We start from the raw sequence: 13,360 nt of genomic DNA on the forward strand, positions 1-13,360 counted from the left end.
TTTCATCAGTGTCACAAACTACAGGCTAATCCTTCCATTAAAAAGTTTAAAAACTTTTTTCTGATTATAAAAATTATATGTGTTTATTATTGTAAAATGCTAATTTTCCTTTAACTCCATTATACTCAAGAGTAAAAAAAAAAAAAAATCAATGTTCTAGATCCAATCATTCACTTAATCATTCAACAAACATTTACTGAATACCTAACCTGTGATCAGTACTATGTTGGACACCACGTGGCGTACAGGATAAAGGTATGTAAGAGCTCATTCCTGCTCTCAGAGATTTTATTGGACAGGGAGATGATAGGCATATGTTAATAATGCTAACACAGGGGAGTATATTGCAAGTATCCCAATTCTGTGACAAGCTCCAGACAACCTGAGCAGAGGCTCACCTGTAAAAGAAGATGATGGTCCTGGGGTCCAGACTATGGTAGAGGATGACCAGAAGGAGATGATAATCCTATTGACACCAATAGGAACAAAGGGACGTGGCAAGGTGCAGAAGCAAAGCCATGTAATTCAAGCATCCACTGATCTAAGGCTGCTCCTTCCCTTAGGCCCTGGTCCTTCTTTCCTAGGGGTTTACAGCAGCTGAAAGGCCCAGAAATTGTACTGACACAGGACTGCAGAAATTCATTGGAAAAAGGAGCACCAATGGTGGGCTGACTGAAGATGTCAAGAAGATGGCATTTAAGCTGGATCTTCAGGATGAGGGGAGAAGAATGGTAGGGGGCAACATCACAGGTAGTTGGACAGTCCCAAGAATAGGCACAGGGCAAGAAAGACCAATGTCAAGAGTCTAAAGTAGTCTGATGCCAGAGGCTTCCTTGTCCCTCTTCCAAATGACATTTTATAAACAGTTCGTATCACTCTACTTAGATGGTCCCTTGACACTACAACCTGTAACTTGATCCTCTGCCATGTGAATGCATCTCGTACCTCTCTCTACCCACTCATTGTTCTCCATCAGGAAGGCCTCCTGCTCTTTAAGCAGGCCAAGCTTCCTTGCCTTTGGGTTCCTGTACTTTTGTGTCCCTTTCCCTTGCCTCTTTCCATATCCTTCAGATCTTGTCTCAAATATGACTTTTTTTTTTTTTTTTTTTTTTGAGACAGAGCAGGTGAGCAGGGGATGGGGAGGAGTAAGAGGAAGGGCAGTGGGAGAAGGAGAATCCCAAGCAGGCTCCACACTCAGCACCAAACCCAACAGGGCTTGATCTAATAACCCTGAGATCATGACCCAGCCAAAATCAAGAGTCGGATGCTCAACCGAGCTACACAGGTACCCCTCAAATAGGAGAGACCCCCCATATTCATGGAATATGAAACCAGAGCTCGGGAAAGACAGTGGGGAGGCAGGAGAGGCACAAAGCTCTGGAGTCACTTGCCCAGAGACCATGGCTGAGCCCGAGGGAAGGGATGAGATAATCAATGAAGAGCAGTGGAAAGAAGCGTATAAAAAATGTCAGAACTTCAGCATGCCTGGGTGGCTCAATTGGGTTAAGTGACCAACTCTTGATTTCAGCTCAGGTCCTGATCTCAGGATCATGAGATAAAGCCCTGTGTCGGACTCTATGCTCAGCACAGAGTCCACTTGAGTTTCTTTCCTTCTGCCCCTTTCCTTGTTTCTGCTCACACACTCTCTCTCTCTAATAAATAAAATCTTTAAAAAAAAAAATGTCAGAACTTCACAGATTGGAGAAAAGGAAACAGTGTCAGACACAAAGAACCTTAGGAGACAAGAGCCAGGAGGACAGGTGTGGTGGAGAGGCCACAGGAAGCAGGACCAGAGGTACCACCACGGACATGAACAAGAAATGGTAGGGAAATTGACAGCTCCCCCTAATGATTACCAATTGGTTGACATGTTCTTCAATCTAGTTTTATCAATAACATATAGAAACTCTTGTTATTTTACCACATGGACAAGCCCCTAATGTCTAGACTGGATATAGGCTTCCTGACATTTCCATATTTCTTTGTTTGGGCTCAATGTTAATGTATAAAGGTGACGTGAGCACGTGTCCTGAGATGGCCACCCAAAACCAGAACATGTGCTTTGGCAATGAGGTCTCGCCTTTAACAACATCGTCCCCAAATGTGGTATGCATCCAAATATCCTGGGAGAAGATGTGCCTCCAGAACAGAGGGCAGAGGCACAGTGTTAAGTACACAGCAGAGCAAGTCCAGGAATGAGCACCCGGGTGTGGATAAAAGGTTACAAAAAGATAACCAAAGATTAGGAGCTGGGGGCAAACGGGAGAAAAGAGGCTGGCCCAGGCCAGGCCATAAGGCATGCACTGCTCCCTGCCTCCCTTTCTCTGTTCTGGGGGCCTGGCCTGCCCTGGCCCACGTCTGGTACAAGTGGGAGTGTAGCAATCTCACATAAGTCCAGAACAGCGAATAGCCACGTGGAGACTTACACCCAGAAAAAAGTGCCACCATGACTCCAGGCTTGCACACAGTGACTGCAGGTGCCAAGTAAGAGGACATTTTACCCACATACAAAAGGGAAAGAACAGCCCCTCACTTAATGACCCATTGAGCCATGTATACCTGCGTACACAAATTAAGCACCTGTTTCAGACCAAACAAAACTCCTTTTAGAATATTTAGAGAATAGCTCCCTTCTGTGAGGAGGCTTTCTCATTCTTTATAGATACACACCATTAATCACAAAGCCCTGTGGATGGGCTGGTGTCCTACAATGAGTCATCTTGCTTTGAACAACTCGGGAGCTCTCCAGAGGTCAGGTGCCTCCTTCCATATCACCATGAGTGGCGACAAGCCAGGAATGGAAGCAAAGTCTGTTAACATCTGGGCTACTTCTCAACTGAACCACCCAGGAAGATGCACAGGTTGATGGTGTCATTGGGAGAACTGGAAGGAAAAGAGGGGACAGCCCCGGTGGCTCAGCAGTTTAGCACCACTTTCAGCCCAGGGCGTGATCCTGGAGTCCCAGGATTGAGTCCCTCATCGGGCTCCCTGCATGGAGCCTGCTTCTCCTTCTGTGTCTCTGCCTGTCTCTCTCTCTGTGTCTTTCATGAATAAATAAATAAAATCTTAAAAAGAAAAAAAGGAAAAGAGACAGCGGGTTTTCCCTTTTCTCTCACAAAACAAACTAAGGAAACTGCTTCCCCCATGAAGTCAATCAGTTAAAAGAATTCCTTTTTTTTTTTTAATTTTCTTTTATTTTTTAACAATTTACTTATTTATTTGAGGGAGAGAGCAGCAGGGCAGGGGCGGAGGGAGAGACTCCCAAGAAGACTCCCGGTTGAGTGTGGAGCCCAACATCAGGCTCGATCTCACGACCTTGAGATCATGACCTGAGCCAAAATCAAGAGTCAGATGCTTAACCAACTAAGGCCTCAGGTGCCCCTGAAATAATTCTTGACTCTATGTTAAAGCCTTGTATCTTAAACCCAAAGCAGACTACTTGTAAACAACTATGGTAGTAAAAAGAACATAGAAAGCCCACAGTAACTTTCTTAATATACAATCACTAAAGTCTAGAGTCCTCAAAATAACTGTTGCTACCTCTAAATATCACATCAACAGTTTGTAGCATGTTTTATAGACAAATAAGAAAGAACAATTTCCACCTTCACAAGACAGAACCATAATCACTGAACTGTCAAAATAAAAGTACAGTAAGAAGTTCACTTTGTTTCAAACCAGAAAGGGTGTATAGCTACATGAAAGTAAAAGCAAAATTGTTAATCCAGAGGAGAAAGCATCCTGTTTTTCTTTTTACTTGCCTGAGTTTGAGTGAGTGATGAACGATACAGGATGTACATCAAACTTTGACTAAAGGGTCAACTCATAAGTTGAGAAGAGATAGAAAGTGGTTTGCAAAAAATTGACAATGGGAAAGAAAGGACTATGTTTTAGTAAAACCTAAGGATGACTCAATTTACAAAATGGAAAGACTGCCTAATTTAAAACTGTACAAATTGTAAATGGTCACGTACACTAAAAATTGATAGGGACTATTAGTAGCATTATTTATTATATAGGAGGAAATCTGCATTTTATAAGACATTTCTTAAAAAACATCAAAATCCAACAAAGAATGTATTTACACTTACTTCATCAAGGCAATTAATTTAAAGAAAGAGAAAGGCAGAAAGGATTGATAAACTATACAAGAAAAATTGACCAAAGCAATATTCTCATTATAGCACGGCCACAACTGTAATTAAACTTTTCATTGATTTCCTGGGATTCATTATGTGGAATCATTTTGCAACACCAGGATCTCATTAAAAGTGAGTGTAATATATTCTTTCATTAATAACACTTGAAATTATATTTTATTTGGTAATCTCATGTTCTGTCCCTTCACATGTAAACATAAAATCAATGCTGCCAACGAAGCATGACCCATCTGATAGAGGCCCAGGGGCACGGGACAGCAAGCCCTGGGATGACGTTGGAAGGAAGTCAAGGAGGAGTAATATGCCCACCCCGATGGGGCCTGACCCACCACCATTCCCACCCCTGGGTCCATGTCCAGCCAAGCATCTCCATGCAAAGAGAGTTGGCAACAGTGAGGGAAGGTGCTTATGATATAGGCAGTCCTGACTATTAGGCCCAAGCTCAGCTCATTAGCAGCTTCACCAATCTCTTTGGAACCATAAGGCCTGTCCTTAAGACCAGCCAAGGTTGCCTTCTTCCACAGCCCATCATTGACAGGATCCAACAAATTATGTTTTCTTGTCTGCCAGCCTTCTCCAGAAAGAAGTTCTCACTAATGCTCTGTGTAACATATATTTATCCTGGAATAGTCGCAAGTACACCTGCCCCACTGGGCCTGAAGAAAGCAAAAGTCCCTGATGTCAACCGCCGAGGAGGGTCACACGGCAAGGAACTGGGGAGAGCCCGGAAGAGGAGCACGATCCAAGCCAGCAGCTGGAGAGAAAGGGGGACCTGGCAAAGAAATGAATTCTGCCAACAACCAGCGGGCCTGGAGGAAGACTCCCAGTGAGAATCAGAGCCTCAACGAATATGCGGATTTCAAGCTTGGTGAGACCCTAAGCAGAGGGTCCAGCAAGTGACCTACAGAAGCTGGGAGATGGTAACAGTGTGCTGTTTTAAACTGCTAAGTTGTGGGGACCTGTTTTGCAGGAAAAAGAACACTAGTGCCTGCCATGATGAGGGTGACACGCAGGAACGGGTGGTCTGTCAACCACACAGAGAACTGATGGCACTGGAGAAAGATCTCCTCCGAGGACCAAGGAAAGGCCAGGGCAGTGTGCTGGGTAGGAGGTGGTGAGGGCCTGGGAAGGGCGGCGACAGTATATAAGCAGAGGTGTGGAGACGCAGTTTGAGGGCTCTGGCACAGGCCTTCTGTACTGAACACACGTGTGGTTACGGCAAGAAGCTACCTTGAAGAATAATACAACCTTCGATTAAGGTCAAAGGGAACTTAGGGCCAAGTAGTGTAATTTCTGTACTGATCAAGAATGCTGGGACAACCTTTCAGAAGGATGTGATCCCCAAATCTGGGGATAGGAAGTTATTACCCCCATCTGTACAGAAGAGCTCCAGCTGTTGGGACCATTCTCTCTCAAGAGAGTCAATCTAGCTTCCTTGAAATAGCTCCACATAACCTCTCTCTTCTCGAGCAACACCAAAGCACCCCTCTCTCAGCACGATCCTTTAATCACGCAAACGCAACTATCCCACCATCTTGGTTTCCCCCAGCTAAGTGACCCTGGGGACCAACAACTCTTGACTTCCACACACCTGTCCATGCCACGTGACACTTTACAGAGACACACAAGTGTCTCGCTGTAACAGAAGCACTTAGCACAATGCCCGGCAGATAAGGGCTTATTGGCGGCACTCTTGGTGATTCTTGAGATGTGGTTTCTAGAATTCTGGGTGAACTGTGTCTCTGGCCACTAAACTTAGACTTAACATTTTAAAGAGGTGCCTTAAAGGAACTTCAAGAGACAACAAAACCCTGCCTACAAACTCCTTCTGCCTCTATGTTGTGACTCCCAGTTACTTCCCTGTGGCTCTAGGGGAGTGATGAGAGAGTGGTCCTTTCACAAATGTGGACTAAAAATGATAATGATAAAAAACAAAACTTACATTTGTGAAGCAAGGCAAGCAATGGTAGGTAATAATGTCTGGTTTTATATATGGAGACAGTCCTGCACAAATCAGTGGTAGTAAACTCAAGCCAGGGTCTAATCAAGGGAATCATACAGTTTATGCACAATATTTGGCTCTCTGCTTTACGGGATATTCTTTGACAAATGCAAAAAAAAAAAAAAAAAAGACGGAAAGAAAGAAAGACTTTTTTTTAAAGGCTCAATACTTTGAAAACTACTGGTCTCTGAGCATAAGCATAATGAAGGCACTTTATTTCTCCAGATCATCAGTTAAAAATAACTACAAGGATTATATTAGAAAACTTGTCAACTACACCCTGATTTTAACTCTATCTTTTAAAATCCTTTATTTTATTTTTTTTTAAAGCATGAGCTCCTAAAGAATTAAGTGAAAAACAAAATTCCAATAAATCAATTTGGGTAATTATCAACTCTGGTAAAAATATCTAGTCAAAAGATTAAAACCCCTGGCTAAATGAGAGTTTGAGATTCTCTATAGATTTCAAATTATCCTTGTGATCTATTATATCTCATTATCCCTGAGAGCAGATACTGTGCAACGCTGGAATCCAAATCCTACAAATGTGAGATGTATTCTCTTTAAAGCTCTTGCACATACAAAGCTGACAGGGAACAGGCAGTTAATGAACCTGTACGTGGTTTTGCTTATGTGTGTGTCCAAGTTATGTTATCAGTTTTGTTAGCTGATCTCAAGGTTTAAAACAATAGAACTTAATTAAGAGGCAGGTATTAAGTCCTTTCTGATTTTAAAATGAGCATATAGTTTTTACTTAATAGCTGTATTTAAGATTTCCTCCTCTCTCTTCATTTCTTTTAACAGCTTAAGCTTCAAATGGTTCAATTTCCAATTTAAGTGAATTTTTTTAGGCTTCCTGGCTTGGCAGCGGCCTGGGAACCTCTTGACACAGTCCTCTTACCAACACACGTATCAAAGAAGGTGGTAATTCTTCTGCTTACTGCTAAATTCAGATGAAAAGTCAGCTGATGAGAGACAAGGTATTTTTTTCCTCAGCCACATTAAAGGGTATCAATCAGGGGCAACTGATTACAAACCATACCACTTCTGGTTAAAAGATAAGACTTTTTATAGAGATTTTTAATAACACAGCTGCCAAATTAAGAACTTATGGGCCGGGCCTTCCTGTTCCTGTCTTTTTTTTTTTTTTTCATATACTTAATGACCAAAGCCAGTCCAAAAAAATTCTAGGACCAAATTAAAACTCATACTTCAAATTGATTGAGCAATACTGTTACCAAAATGAAACGTTTAAGTATGATCCCCAAGGCAATTCACCAGGAAGCATTTGGTTTGCATTTATAGTTAGCATTCAGAAAAGGGAAATGAAATATCTATCACGTCTGCTCAAATAAATACATAAATAAAACCTGTTTATATCTAGGTTAATAATGCAACACTGAATGAGATCCTAAGATTGTTCTTTCTATTAGTTTTTCCTTGAACCATCTAAGCTTTTCTACTTTGTCATCCTATTTTTAGGGTTTTTTCCCTTTTCAATAAATAAATATTTCTTCTTAATATACTTAATAAACAACACTTAACAACCTATGTAATTAACTAGAAAACTTTTCAATAAAACTGATGCACATTAAGCTTTTAAGAAGTGGAAATTTGTCTTTTGAAAAATGAGTCTGGAAAAAAAAAGAAAAAGAAAAAGAAAAACGAGTCTGGGGATGCCTGGGTGGCTCAGCAACTGAGTGTCTACCTTTGGCTTAGGTCGTAATCCCAGGGTCTTGGGATCGAGTCCCACATCGGGCTCCCCACAGGGAGCCTGCTTCTCCCTCTGCCTCTGTCTCTGCCTCTCTTTCTCTGTGTCTCTCATGAATAAGTAAATAAAATCTTTAAAAATAAAAAAAAATAAAGAACTAAGATTAAGTGTTCATTTAAAGTATCATTTTGATTTTGAGAGTATTTCATGTTTATCTACATTTGAGTACTTTTTGCTATACATGTAACAGGTCAATAAAATGCGACTGCTCACTTGTTCTTTGTATCTGGACCTAAAATGCATATATGTCTATAAATGCATCATGATCTTCTGCATGGAAAATTTTTGTTTGCTCCTAGTGATTAGTTATGCGATAATGTCAGCTATGTCATTATTCTGGGCGTTCAAGACAACTTTCCAGCATGAAGAATCGTTTAGAAATACTTTTAAGATAATCAACATATGGAAGAATTCTCTTAATGAGACTGCTGTCCATTTACGTGAAACTGACAATCAATAATAATTTGCCAACTCTAATAGATGACTCATTGATAATCTTTACAGTCACTACTTATCTGAAAAGCAAAAAAAAAAAAAAAAAGGTCTTTTAGCTGAGGACTAGATAAAAGTGAAATCAAAAGTCCTCGAGAGCTCCTCTCAGCTTCCAAAGGGGTACAGCTTTCACAAGTTCCTTGGACTTTCTGAGTAACACAGTAGAGTGATCTTCTATCCCCATAGTTATGCTGAGTACAAAATAAGGTAGCAGGTTAAATACTTGACTACAGCATGACAACAGGTGAAAGCGACACTGTCAAAAGCAGGCACAGGACACTGCACAGCAGCCTGACGTCACGTGGTTCAGGTACAACAGTTACCAATCCCCAAGAAGTATTCAACTACAACAGAATAAAATAACCAACTGTCACTAAAAGGCTAAACTGTTCAAAATTCTGCAGATGATGGTGCAGAGTTCATCATACTTCTCCCCATCCCCTTCCCCTGTTTCTTGAGCATCTGTTATGTGCAAGGCAGGAGCTAGGCTGGGAGGGGGGATTATAACAGTGAACAATGCAGACGCACATGTGCCCCTGCCCTCTGGTGCTCACACACTGCAGAACATTCAGACAGGCCGACAGGCTTTACCACATGCTGTGTGGTTAGTGCTTCAAGGGTGAAGTCAAGGACGCTGTGAAGAATACAGACAGGCTCCTCACCTAGAAGGCTTCCCAATGGATGGCAGAGTTGAAGGCAGAAGGGTTAAGTAGGAATTTGCCTGGTGAGGTTATAAGTGTTGGACGAGAAGGAAGAACAAGCACGAAAGCCACAGGGTGAGAAAATGCTCTCAATAAACATTCATTCCCTATCTCCGGACAAAAAAATTAAAATTACATATTCACTCCCCATCTACGGAGAGAAAAAAAAAATCACAAAGTGTAAATATCGATAAAAATGTGCCCTTGTGGGGCGCCTAGGTGGCTCAGTGGGTTAGGCATCTGCCTTCAGCTCAGGTCATGATCTCAGGGTCCTGGGATCGAGTCTCACATCAGGCTCCCTGCTCAGTGGGAGTCTGCTTCTCCCTCTCCCTCTGCCCTAAAAAGAAAGATCACTCTCTCTTTCTTTCTAAAATAAATAAAGAAATAAAAACTAAAGAAAAATAAATAAAAATTTAAAAAATAAAATAAAATACAGATTCCCAGGCCCCGCCCCAGACCCAGACTGAAGTTTATGGAGATGAGGCCCAGAAATCTGTTATAACAAGTACTCCAAGTATCTCGATGGCAAATGAAGTTTTAGAAGCACTATAGATAGGGAGGTTCTCTAGGCTAAAGGTGGGCTTGGGGGTGAAGAAAACAGAGCCAGGTGTCAAAGCCCTCAGTGACTGTGGGAGCACAACCAAAAGTTAAGAGAAGCAAACCACATGGCACCACATGACTGATTTCCTCGTGAAGGCTCCAGTTTCACCATCAACCTCCACTCTTCCAAGGTAGATGTATGTGTGCACTCGCTGGCTCTCCTCTGTTGCACCTATCCTGACAACTTCCCAGAGCAAACAAGTCTCCAAACGTGCATGTGATTATCAAGATGATAGGGAAAAACTGCTGACACATTGGTGAACATCCACAACCACTACTGGGAAAGTAAGCATCATGTTGGCCAACCAGCCTTCATTTAAATACTCTACAAAGGAAGTGTACATGTGTAGTGGGGTCCCAGGGAGGCCTACAAGGGGGTGTTTTGTTTTCTTCGGGAAACTGGGCAGTGGAGAGGCAGGCAGCCCCACGTCCTCTTCCTGTAAGGGGATGCACTGTGTAATGAGACAGCCAAGTGGGTGCTAGGGGGACATAGGCCACTCGGCTGACAGTTGACTGGGCTGGATTTTAGATGCTTCACTTCCAAAATGACAGAAGTAAGAATTGTGCCAGATTTTACAACCTCCCTTGTAGCTGCAGGTAGCCAAACTGAACAGTACTAGGCTAGGGAGACCTAAGGGGAAGTCCCAATCAAGAGCTTTTCTTCCCAAATAAAAAGGCAAAGTCTTGTAAGTCTTTGCCTTTCCACACTGTCCCCCTTCTTCATTGTTTTGGCCTGGGGTACAGCTTGATGACAGTGGGGTGGCACTCATGCTTGGTCTTGAGAACAAAAGCCACAAGCAAATAACGGCAGCAAAAAGGGAGGAGCCAGGTATTCTGACAACCTCCTTTAGCACTATCTCTATCTAGACTCCTCTAATTTTGGCCTCTAAACAAGAGAAAAATAAACCCTTTATTTAAGTCACTGTTCAAGTTTTCAGCTGAGCCCATTCTCAACCTTGTTTATTTTTTTCCTCTCCTTTAAATTTTTCAATATTTTTAAACAGATTTTATTTATTTGAGAGAGAAAGCACAAGAGATGGGCGAGAGGGAGAAGATAACTCTCCACTGAGCAGGGAGCCCACCTCTGGGCTCAATCCCGGAACCCTGAGATCATGACCTGAGCATTAATCAAGAACTAGATGCTCAACCCACTGATGCACCCAGTTGCTCCAAATTTGTCATTTTTTTTTAGAATGATTATTATCCTCATGAAATTTATCTTTATGTTCCTCTGGCACCTTATACTTACAATCAATTTAGTTAACACTGACCTGACTTAAACAATTAAATCATCAGAAAAAAAAATAGCCTAGATACATATAGTTTTCATCTAGCTTAGAACATTGGCTAAAGCCCACCCATACTAGAAATCAACTGAAATTAAGGAATAAAACTAAAAACCAGAGAAAAGGCTTCATCAGCAATAAATTAGGCAGAGAGGATATATTAAAACCCTTAAGAAATATTTGCTAAATATAGGACAGAGGAAACTCAATTGAAGACGGTAGCTGAAGCTGCTGAGAGAGATGACTTATTACTTTCAGTATTTGGCAAAAAATTAGAGCACCTAAATACCAACTAATAAGGAAATAGAAAAATATGGGAAGTGAAGGCTATGTGACAGTACCCATTATTTCTTCTTAACGTGCAGAAGTAGGAAGCAAGGGGCAGAGGCCAGGGTGGACCATGGGCAGGCTGCGCCCACTCTGTAAAAAGTCCCTTCCCCATCCCAGCAGGAGTATTTACAGAGGCAGCCACAACACAGCTGGAGGCAAAGTGGTCACACCAAAAAGAAAGCAGGGCCTTGCCTTGACATATGTCTCACTGAAGCAGAAACAGGCTAGCACGTCTAATCTAGTGTAGCACGACACCCACTAACACTACGCCCTGGTGTGGGGGGTATTCTTCAGCTCAGCAGGCAACAGTGCCTAGAGAAAAGGCTGGGCACAGCTGAGAGAAGAGGCAGATGACACTAAAACACAGACTTGGTGTGATTTCAAAAACCTTTGAAATATCTTTCGGAGAAAAACTTCCCTTGTGGGTAGCCAGCTCCCTCTGCATCTCCTTAGGCCACAGGACCTTTACACCAATATTGTAAATCAATAACCTCCATCCTCCAACTTAAAATGCAAGAAAAGTCCAACAACGCCAGGTGAAAGTGTTAGGTGATGAAAAAAAACCCAACCATAATTTCATTCAATCAATCCAGCAGGAACACCTACTATATAGGCCAGACATTGCTCTAGGGAAGGAGGGTGGAACTGTGCAAAAGGACAAAAATGCCTGTTGTCCTGGCCTTGACATTCTTTGGGGTGTGTGACTACTGTCTGGAATAGCCGTCTTCACTCAGGAACAGATTAAGATGAAGAGGTAAAATGGGCCAAATGGAAGCTTTGAAAAAAGGATTCTTCAATAAAAGAAAATAGTATGGAAGAAAAAGAAGTTCAATATATGTCTAAAGAAGATGTACCGCAGAACAAGCAGACTATGAGCTCCCCACAGAATTCTGACCCAGGAGTGGGGCCTGTGCCAGGAGCCCTCACCCCACTCCACCCCAGATACTTGGAAGGGCAATCTGTTGTGGCCTAACAGTGACCCCGTGAATAGCAGGGGGATGAGTAGACGAAGCAGAAAAAAACCCAACCCCACGAAACAGAATAAGTGGGCTAAGGAAAGGACACAGAAACAGAAATTGCCATGGCAAAATGTTAGAGAAGGCGGGAGCAGTGATAAAAAGCAGACAGCATCAAATCAAATCAGTGTTGTACATAACACACCTCATGGGATCCTTCTGAATGCAGCAGAAACTCCAGTGAGGAAAGTGAGTAGGGGTAAGAGAATAAAGCAGAAATTACACCAGAGGATGAAATAACTGCTATAAATATGAAAATGAAGACAAGCTGATCATCACTTGATTGACTTCCTGAAAAACTTAAGAATCAACTGAAAATAACTTTTTCCACTATTTCAAAATCAGTAAGAATATATAGTCCATTTGAGGAACACCATAAAACTTGAGAGACGTAGAAGATTTGGATCAACGAAGATGATGTAATACCCTAAAGATTCCAATCATCCCCAAATTAATCTGTAAACATGTGGAAATTCCAAAATACTAACAGAATTTTTGAGGGGCTAAGGGGGAAATGAGGTTTGTCCAGGGATGGAATTTCACAAATTCTTAAATGTGTGAGTATGACATTCAACCTCAGTTAATGACTTATTAAAAACTGGGTATCTGGGATCCCTGGGTGGCACAGCGGTTTGGCACCTGCCTTTGGCCCAGGGCGCGATCCTGGAGACCCGGGATCGAATCCCACATCGGGCTCCCGGTGCATGGGGCCTGCTTCTCCCTCTGCCTGTGTCTCTGCCTCTCTCTCTCTCTCTGTGACTATCGTAAATAAATAAAAAAAAAAAAAAAAAAAAAAAAAAACTGGGTATCTCCACCTTATACCATTGGCTGAAATATACTTCCTGTAAGGAAAACATTTAAATGAAAAACAAAATCATAAAACGAAAAACACAGATTGTAAACACTCCGGTGCCATTTTTTCACACATTAAATAGGTAGAGTTATTTTTTTTTAAATTTTTATTTATTTATGATAGTCACACAGAGAGAGAGAGAGAGAAAG

At 41.9% G+C, this 13,360-nt stretch overlaps 1 protein-coding gene across 1 annotated transcript in view; it reads right to left on the reverse strand.

The window, feature by feature from the left end:
* LOC129497280 (protoheme IX farnesyltransferase, mitochondrial) overlaps nucleotides 1–13,360 on the reverse strand; it is a 128,145-nt gene that overhangs the window by 98,001 nt on the left and 16,784 nt on the right. The gene's annotated exons all lie outside the window — the stretch shown is intronic.

This window comes from Nyctereutes procyonoides, unplaced genomic scaffold (assembly GCF_905146905.1).
Source record: "Nyctereutes procyonoides isolate TBG_1078 unplaced genomic scaffold, NYPRO_anot_genome, whole genome shotgun sequence".
Lineage (NCBI taxonomy): Eukaryota > Metazoa > Chordata > Mammalia > Carnivora > Canidae > Nyctereutes > Nyctereutes procyonoides.